The sequence below is a fragment of the Helianthus annuus genome, chromosome 9 (assembly GCF_002127325.2).
Source record: "Helianthus annuus cultivar XRQ/B chromosome 9, HanXRQr2.0-SUNRISE, whole genome shotgun sequence".
Taxonomy (NCBI): domain Eukaryota; kingdom Viridiplantae; phylum Streptophyta; class Magnoliopsida; order Asterales; family Asteraceae; genus Helianthus; species Helianthus annuus.
Window position 1 is genome coordinate 73940795 of NC_035441.2, and position 9964 is coordinate 73950758.

Sequence of the window (9964 nt, forward strand, 5' to 3'; positions counted from 1 at the left end):
TGTTGCGTTTCCATGTAGCTCGACCCATGACCACTCCAGCCTCCTAGACAGCAAGTTCCAGTCAACATGCACCTAAAGGCCTGCAAGGCATGTTACAACGAGTCAACAACAAAGTTGAGCGAGTTCACAGTTGGGTGTTTGTTTTAAGTTGTTTACGAAAACACAGTTTGTCTTTAGTTGGCTTACTTACCGTGGGGGTTACCCCATAGTTGAGAGTATGATTAACCAGTTTACCCTGTTTCCCAAACATATTCATAGTCGGTGGGGGCTTCCCATGTTATAAACCACTAGACTAGAAGCATGTATTGGTGTCCTTCCCAAACCGAGGACAGAGGTATGTACATGAGTACATAGGTTTATCGCAGGCGTCCTTCCCAATCCGAGGACGGTGTACGTATAAGAACACGTAGGTTTAGCGCAGGTGCCCTTCCCAATCCGAGGACAGTGGTACGTAATAAATACGTAGGTTTAGCGCTGGTGTCCTTCCCAAACCGAGGACAGTGGTACGTAATGATACGTAGGTTTAGCGCTGGTGTCCTTCCCAACCGAGGACATTGATAAGTGGTCTAGTTGTGGCGAAAGTACAAGTTCCATTTTAGCTATTTATCCCATTCCCAATCCACCGGGAATCCCATGCCTTAGAAGTGTGAACTCACCTTGGTTTGCTCGGTATGAATAATTACTTGATCACACTCAGTTAATCGAAGCCTATGGTGTTCACGTACACATAATCAGTTTGCGTTCACAAAGTACAAGTTTATGTTTATACTCGTAGCATGCATTCAAGTAACAGTTTCTGAATAACACACAACAGTTATACAGTTATATGATTCCATCAAGTCCACGGTTCGTATGCGCATTCCGTAATATTGCTTATCAGTTAAGGGTGCTAGATGTAAAAGCCTACTCATGTTACTTGATCATAATTAATATCATTAACAGTAGGCATCATTAACAGTATTCAATAGGTAGCATTAACAGTGGACAGTAAGTATCATTAACAATAGACATCGTGGTTTTATTAACATAATCATAATCATTCATCAATAAAAGTCAACCTAGTTCATCATGCTGTTCACCCTAACGACGAAACCCCATGATTCGCCATAACCCATGTCGATGAAACTCCCATGTTTCATCGACCTGCATGTTTCGCCGTAACCAGAGTTTCGCCAACATAAGTATTTCGTCGGCCTGTACGTTTCGTCGACATGCCAAGCAGTTACACTATCTCCGAAATACGCAGAGTTCCAATCATTCCCTAATCATTAATCCTAATCATCAGTTTATCGATTACAGTAACAATTCAACAATATTATTGTCTTTCATTTAGATTTAGGGATGGCATTCGTAACAGTTTCTCATCACTTCCACATGACTCGATTCTATATGTGTTTATCGTTCCTGATCATGCAATCTATCCCAAAATATCACATCATACAAATCTATTACTAACATGTATTCATACGAGTCCATGTTACAGATTAAACATCATTAATAACATCCTATTATGAAGAAACCCTAGGTGTATATCATACTTCAAATCAGTACTTGTTCATCATATGCAACACAACATGCTACACAGAATCACACTAAGGAAGCCACACATTCCCGTATACAAGTCGATCAACAGAATGTTTTGAGATAAATGCTTACCTTAGTTAGACGGAAATAAAAGGGTTTACGAATTGGAAAAAGGTTCGCCGCCAGTTTCAAATAAGGAGAGGAGAGATGACATGAAGTTTAGGGTTGCTAAAATGCTAACTGCCGCACCCCACGCAACACAAATAACATAAACCTGGGTCGTGAGTGGGCTTTATTTGGGCCGACAACCCAACTGGTGTTTCGCCGTGTAGGGTAATGACGAAACATCAAGGTTTCGTTGGAAGTTTCGTCGAACAAGCATATGGCGAAACTCAGTTTCGTCGAGTATAGTTCTAACCTCAACAGTTTACAAGTTTACTCACATTAATTTAGTAATAACCCACATGTCAACAAATATCTCAAAATTATCCAACTTGTATCATTACAAAGCCACAAGTTATGCAAACATAGTTGTGAACAAATAACGTGCAAATGAAAGACCTTGGAAACTCGGGTTGTCACAACTTTAATAAGACCTGACCCGATCGATCTTCTTCTAGGAAGATGTCAACTTAAAGAAACACCGGTACCAACAACCCTCTACCGACAACAGAGGCGGAAATGCAAGAGCGCCTCTTACAGGCCATCGCACAGTACGAGGCCCTCCGCTCCGAGCACAGTGGAGGCACCTCAGGAAATAACCCACCCATCAGTAATTATTAGTCACTTAAGACACATTACAAAACGTTTGGACATCTCTACGAGTTCTTTGCTAATGCCTTACGCGAATATATTGCTTATGTCACAGGCTGCACCTACAAGCAGTTCTTGGGCTGCAAGCCCCTGAATTTCGACGGCACTGGGGGTGCCGTAGCCTTCGTACGCTGGGTTGAGAAGACGGATTCTGTTTTACGGGTGAGCAAATGCGCCCCAGAGCAACAGGTCACGTACATTTCCGGACTGTTTCAAGAGGGGGCTCTGTCATGGTGGAAACTCCAGGTTTAGACGATGGGCAAGGCTGCTGCGTATGCTTTGACATGGGATCAACTAGAAGAACTAATGCATAAGAAATACTATTCAAGAACAGAAAGCCAGAAGATGGAAACTGAGTTCTGGAACTTGAAGATGGAAGGACCAAAAATAGCCGAGTACGTGGAGAAATTCCATGTTCTGTCACGTGTTGTCCCTTAAATGGTAGATCCAGAGTTTAAGAAGATTGAGCGTTTCATTTGGGGATTGGCACCCCAAATCATGAGCATGGTGACGACATCAAAGCCTGCAACGATCGCTGAGGCCATTGATCTAAGTGTGGCCTTGACTGAAGAGGCAATCAGGCTGAACAAATTTTCAATCTCTGAAGAGAAAAAGGAGACTCATGTAGAGTCATCTAGAGACAACAAGAGAAGGTTCGCAAACTTCAGGCAGGGTACTCAGATGAATAGCAACAACATGGCCAAAAAGGGAAAAGAGTACATGGGTAAACTATCTCAATGCGACAAGTGTCGGCGACATCATACCGGGTGATGTAAAAATGGAAAGTGTGACAACTGTGGCAAAGTGGGGCACAGTAGGGAAACGTGTTGGCATGAGACGAAACGTGGAAAGAAAGGTAAGGGATGTTATAACTGCGGTGATATGGGGCACTTTAGGAAAGATTGCCCAAGGGAGATTAAACAAAATCATGGGAAGAATGACTAACACCGGAGCTAGGGAAGCACGCCAGGATCCAAACATGGTTGTCGGTACGCCTCATAATAGTCAATGTTATGCGTCTGTACTATTTGATATTGTTGTCAAATTCTAGCTTCAGGATATACTTATTTTAATAGTAAGCAAGATAGATATCCAGTATTCGGTAAAACTAGCTTAAGGGAAGCTTTGATGTGATAAATGGGATGGACTGGCTGTCAAGCAATCAAACAAAGATTGTTATCCGCATTCCGATGACGAACGGGGAAACAATCAAAATTCATGGAGCAGGATACGCCCCTACGGATTATCAGACATTGAAGACACGAAGGTTTTGTGTAAAAGACTGCAACGCCTACTTGGCTCATATCGTAGACAGGGAGCCGAAGAACCAAAACCTGAAGATATCTCTATGATGAGGGGATAACCCGAAGTTTCCCCGAAGACTTGCCAAAATTATTTCCTCAACGATAAACCAAATTTTACATCGATTTGATTCCAGGCGCCGCACCTGCTGTTAATGCACCTTAACGACGTACACCTCCGGTGTTGCAAGGATTGACGGTGTAGCTCCAGTAGCTGATAGAGAAGGAAGATAACAGACCAAGTTCCCACTTTGGGTAACCCCAGTTTTGCTCATCAAGATGAAGGACGATAGCTTTCGTACTTACATCAGGGTACCGGGAGCCGAACGAGCTAACCAACAAGAGTCGGTGACTCTTGCTAAGGATTAACGAATTACTTGTTTAACTAACTATGAGGATCCAACTATTATTTTCCGACTGATCGATGATCGAGTGTCGATAGCTGCAAATTCAGAAAGAAAGTATACCGGGGAAATTGTGGGACAATAACTTGTTTTAACGTACTCAAAATGGTGTTTCCTACACGATGCACAGAACAATTTTGCACCGATTACGAAACTTTGAGAATCTAGAAAAAAAACTTGTACTTAGGACTTTTGGAAACCCAGGCCCAAACTTGTAAAGGTTGCCCAGGAACCACATCTGTTAACTCAGTCAAACATCATTATCCTGATATATATGTCATTTCAGTTAACCAAGCAAAAAGGTCTTGAATTTCTTTTGTTAAAATCTTCGCTTTTGATTCTAACGAGTAGATGTTTGCAATCTCTACTCCCCTTAATGGTAGTTGCATCACGTTAATTTTCTTCGCTGAGAGCGAACACACATTTGCTTCGACATTTGGGCATTTCTTCACTTTAGCAGATACTCATTATTCCTTTTCTTGGAAACTTATATGTCACATGCACCATTTGCTACGCATGCGATTTCATTTCGAATAAACGCCTCATTGAAGCTCAAATATTATTCTGCTAAAGCTAACTATTGGTTTACGACTCAAACAACCTACATTATTGCAACTGTTGGCTCTTTTGTTATCAAGTCAACACACTTTCTTGAGACTTCATTTATTTCAAGTTACACTCATGGTTTATCTTTGTGACCATGCCGAGATTCCTTTGTTGATACATACGTTTATTTCCGGGTCACGCTGAAACCAAGTTCAATTGCTTGGACTTATTCATTTCGCATATTCAGTTTAAGACGTCACATGATGTATTGAGAGCATCATATTCAAATATTTTGCGAAGATTCTTTCGTTTCAAGTCGTGGTAGGCATGGTTGGTCTGCGACTCTACTAAATCGTTGTTGATACCTCACGGTGATACCTTCACAAAATTGAAGCTTGCGCTATTTTGGTCACTCACTTCATACACGGATTTTATAGTCTATTTATTTAAAAATCCATTTGATATTCACGATTAAAGCAGACTCAACATAGTTGTGCGTTAAAACAACGGTACATAGATTCATTTCATACCACGGTGTACCTCCGAACGATTCTTTTGTTATAAATTGAATACCCTGCAGTACTTACTACTTTCTCACCTTCGATCAAAAACAGTGGCTCTTTGATGTTCCATATTCAACTAAAAACTCTATGACATTGTGTAACTCAAATCTTCAGGCTTGTTTCGGTACATGTTCATTTGATTTCCAACACGGTGAACTTGTTCAGTCACCACTATACTTGAGGTATGTCATTACGACACCTTGTGGTGTCGTCACAAACTTGTAGCCTGTGCTAATCATGGTCAATCATTTCACGCAAAACTACACATACTTTTGTTTGACTGGTTATTTAAGCATTCCCGATCCAACTATGAATTAAGACAATGATACACCAGGTTCGCTTGTACTTCATTCGGTGTATTTCTGAAATTCAAAAAAAATGTCAACACGCTAATTCTTACCATTTATTTATTCGAAAGTTGACAGATCATTTTCATATTCAAGTTGTTGATTTTGAGTTCATATAGCGGACGCTATGGTTTGTGAAAACTCGTTTGCACATTGTGACCGATTGTTTGAGAATCCTATTGATCAAAACTCCTCTTTTGTGAAACCCATGTTAACTGGATTACGCTAGATTATTCATCTATACGTCCCGTGTCCTTTGACATAAAATGCTAGGACATATACCTTTTAACCATTGGGTTCTTGTTGTCGAAATACATCCTAGGATTCACCTGATATGAATAAGATTTGACCTGGTTTTATGGTTATCTACCTCAGTACTATTCATATACATACACGCGTCATGAAACCCTAAGTAGATAAGGTAGTACAAATTTCGAGGATGAAATTTTCTTAACGAGGGGAGAATGTGACAACTGACAAATTTGCATGCATCCGTACGTTTAATTAATATTAATTTATGCTTAATGACTGTGCTTAATTGCAACTGATGATTAAACTACTTCCTGACATACATATGCATCACATTTCATACTGTCACACCATTTATTACATACAAACTTTAGTGACATACTTGATGCACAAAGCACAGTTAGCACCGTTAGCAGATAACTCAGAAACATGCTGACAATACCAGCACATAGACAGACACTATATTAAGGCCTAGTATGAGCCAGGGACAAGGTACTACACAAGTATGGAGTGTAGGGAAATAAGGACCATAAAACTGCGTCACTAGGTGATAGTTTAGGTGCCGGAAAGTGCCTAAAACCCACTCTAAGTGCAAAATTCTGCATTTATTAACAAAATTCAGCATTTAAACATGCTAGTCGCTTGCAAAAATATGGCAAAATGGTCCTGTATGCTTTTCTAAGTGTCGGGAATTAAAAGGGTCACTAAAAGTTACATAAAGGACACTTTACGATACAACTTAGCACTTTAACGGAATGGTATACAACCAAACAACAGGACATTACCCGGGACACTAAAATATTATCAGAAATGTTGTTTCACTTTTTCTGAGCTAGTCTTGGTTCCCGAACACTTAAACACATTACATAATCCATGTAACACATAACACTAGACTTTTACTTATAACCTTCCACTAATTAACCTTCTTACCATCAAACTTACACTTACACCCCTTCTCCCCTTATGTAATCGGTCACCTAGTGACTCCACAAAATCCCCACTATCTTCCAAATTTTTTACTTAATCTTCATTGGACTCATTTGAGATCTTAGAAGATCATGAATGGTACTTAGCCGATTGGATAAACATCTAAAGATTTGTTATAAGATATCATTAGAGCTTATCTTCACCAACACCTCCTTCCCCTCTTTCTCTCCCTCCATACTTATGGCCCACCACCATCACACTATCATCATCATCAACCATTTTCCATCCATTTCACATGTGGACAAAGGTGTAAGAAGGTCACTAACGAAGCTTGGAGCTTGCGGATCATCAAGGACCTCTTTCGTTTGCTTTTATCCACTCCATTTTCACTTGTAATCTTCCCTAGCTTTAAGCTGGTTGTAAGCTTCTTGTTAACCCTTATTACTTCATATTTTTGGTGGTTAATAGATATTGTATGTTGATACCTTATGAACACTAAAAGGAACATGAACATAAATCATGAAACATAAGCTTAAAGATGAAGAAACAAGATGAAATAATGATAGTACGAAGTTGTTTGAATGTGTTGATGATTTCTTGATAATTACTAGTAATATGATGATTGCTCATCATATGGAACTTGTTAGAATATGATTAAAAACATGGTCTAACAAGATGGGAGGTGATTATATGTTACAAGAAATAATCATCTTCTAGACTAAACATGAACTTGGAAGAAAAATGATTTTCTTGTAAAATAACAAATAAAGTGAACTAGTAATCTTGTAAATCCAAGACTTGTGAATGATTTTCCAAAGAAACTAAGTTTAAAAATAGATGGTTTTTGAAAGATCATGATTTTTATTAAACCTACACCATTTTTAGTAATAAAATAAGTGTAGAAATACCTTTCAAACAAGAAGATCCAATAAATACATATTTTTGCAAAATGAGTTTACAAGTTGTAAACATCAAAAATCTTTAAGAATGGGATTTTTAAAGAAATAAACACACTTTGGAGAGTAACTAAACCCACTAAACACCCCACTAAGTTACTACGCGTTTTTATAAAAACATCAAGTTCATGTTGTATATTAAATAGGAATAGTTTTGCACTTGGTAAGTGTAATACTGCTTAGTGACTTGTTGTTGATTGATTTGAATGATTTTTCGAAAAGAAAATAATATGCTTATTAGCATGGACACCTCCATTTACAAAGGAAACTCTGGCGAAATTTTCTAAAATTCCAACACTTAGAAAATATTTTCTAAACAAGTGTTACAAGTATATTTCAACTTTGTTTTTCAAAATAAACTTCGCCATGGGTTTTGTTACAAATATACAAAGTATCGGGGGTTGGTTTTTGTAAATAAAAATGGGTAAATATATATTTAGAATATACATTTTATACTAAGACACTTGTGTGAATATTTGTATATTTAGGGTAAAATAATATAACTTAACAAAATACCTTGACATTCATAACTCCAAAATAATACCGAAAACATCAAGGAATAAAATATTGAAGTTACACACATAATATTGTGAAACCGAACAAGAAAACGTAACTTATGAATTATTCCAGAAGATACTCTTACACATATATTTTTGGTAAAATATTAGTTTGGAAACTAAAGAAGTGAAAATATATTATTTTTGGGAAAAATACATATATATGGAAGTACGTTATTTTTGGACAAATAAGTTATATATGTTCTAAGTGAGACTTGAAAATATAATGTTTTGGAAATATATATTGGGAATATATAGGTATATTTTTAATTGGAATAATACACCGGAATACGACGCCAATACATGGCTAAAGACACACATACAGAAATACGAATACACATGTATGAGACACCCCCATCCTTGGGAAGGAAATACGAAGTTAAAATACTTGAGAAGTGCTAATACAGAAATATTGTTTAACAATTATTCCAACATGAAATATAATTTAGAGTTAAAATAATTATTTTAACAAATAATTATGACTTGGAATAATATTGGGAACACAAGAAACGTAACTCAAAAACCTTCATACTAAGCAAAGGCACGGACCGTTCGTCTAATAGACATTAGTACACTGTAGGTAGTCGTGTTTGCTGAGGATACTTGGGTTACACATACTGAAGACGCAATACTGTGAGTTCATGTCCCCCTTTTCTTAAACTGTTTTGTTTACTTACTTCGGGGGTGAAATACATGTTACATACTAATTACAAACATTTTATACATGGTGTGATTAGCTAAGGAATGTACTGCTAGATCATGTGAATGGGTAGGTTATTGTCTTAAGACCATTAATCCTTATATAAGGACCGAGGGGCATGAGTGATAGATCTATTGGGTGTTGCGGGCCCCACCCATGGGCCTGCGTGTGGCTGCATGTGGTGACTATGTCGTTCCGCCAGAGGGGCCGATACGAAATACGCATATAGGTTTGAGTGCCTCCTAGGCCATGTCACTTATTAATGTATTAGCTACACATTAATTGATCTCTTCTTCCTAAATTGCTACATACCAGGGACTTTCATACATACAGACATACTTTAAAGGTTTATACATACTCACATACACATGAACTCGCTCAACTTTTGTTGATGTTTTCAAACTACATGTATTTCAGGGAAATTAAGTATGGATCTGGCGGGCGTTGGTGTTTCAAGTCTTGTTAAGTATAAAGATGTCATCCTTTGTCTTTGGGTTTGGTCAGTGTGTCTTAATCCTGGACGAGACACATCTTCCAAACTTTGATTACAACTAATATCTTTTGACAAGTCCATAGCGAATTTTTACACTAATCATATGGTTTGTAAAACTTAAATTTGAAGTCTACGTTTTAGACAATGTTGTTATGTTTTAAACTCATTTTATGGATGACAAATATTTGGTTTTATCATATAGTTGTTTGATATGGTTGAATGCAATGATAACAAGAAAGTCACACCATAATCACGCTTCGGCAAAAGTCAGGGTGTGACATCTATGGGCTCAAGTAAGAAGTAAGTCGAGCAAAAGACGTGGGAGGGTCAGGATGGGCAGCGCTAAAGCATTGAATGGGTCAGGATGGGTAGAGATAAAGGCTTGTCTTTGAGATAGTGTAAATGCAATATGATCTAACATTTTTATTTCTAACTCTGTAGATATCCAACAAGTATGGCTTTATATATGCTATTACCAAGCTAGGCCTTCTTTTTATTTATGATCTTTAGATAAGGTAATCTCTTAAATGATGAGTTGATGACACTAAATTGTACCAATCTTACATAGTGAACATATGTTAATG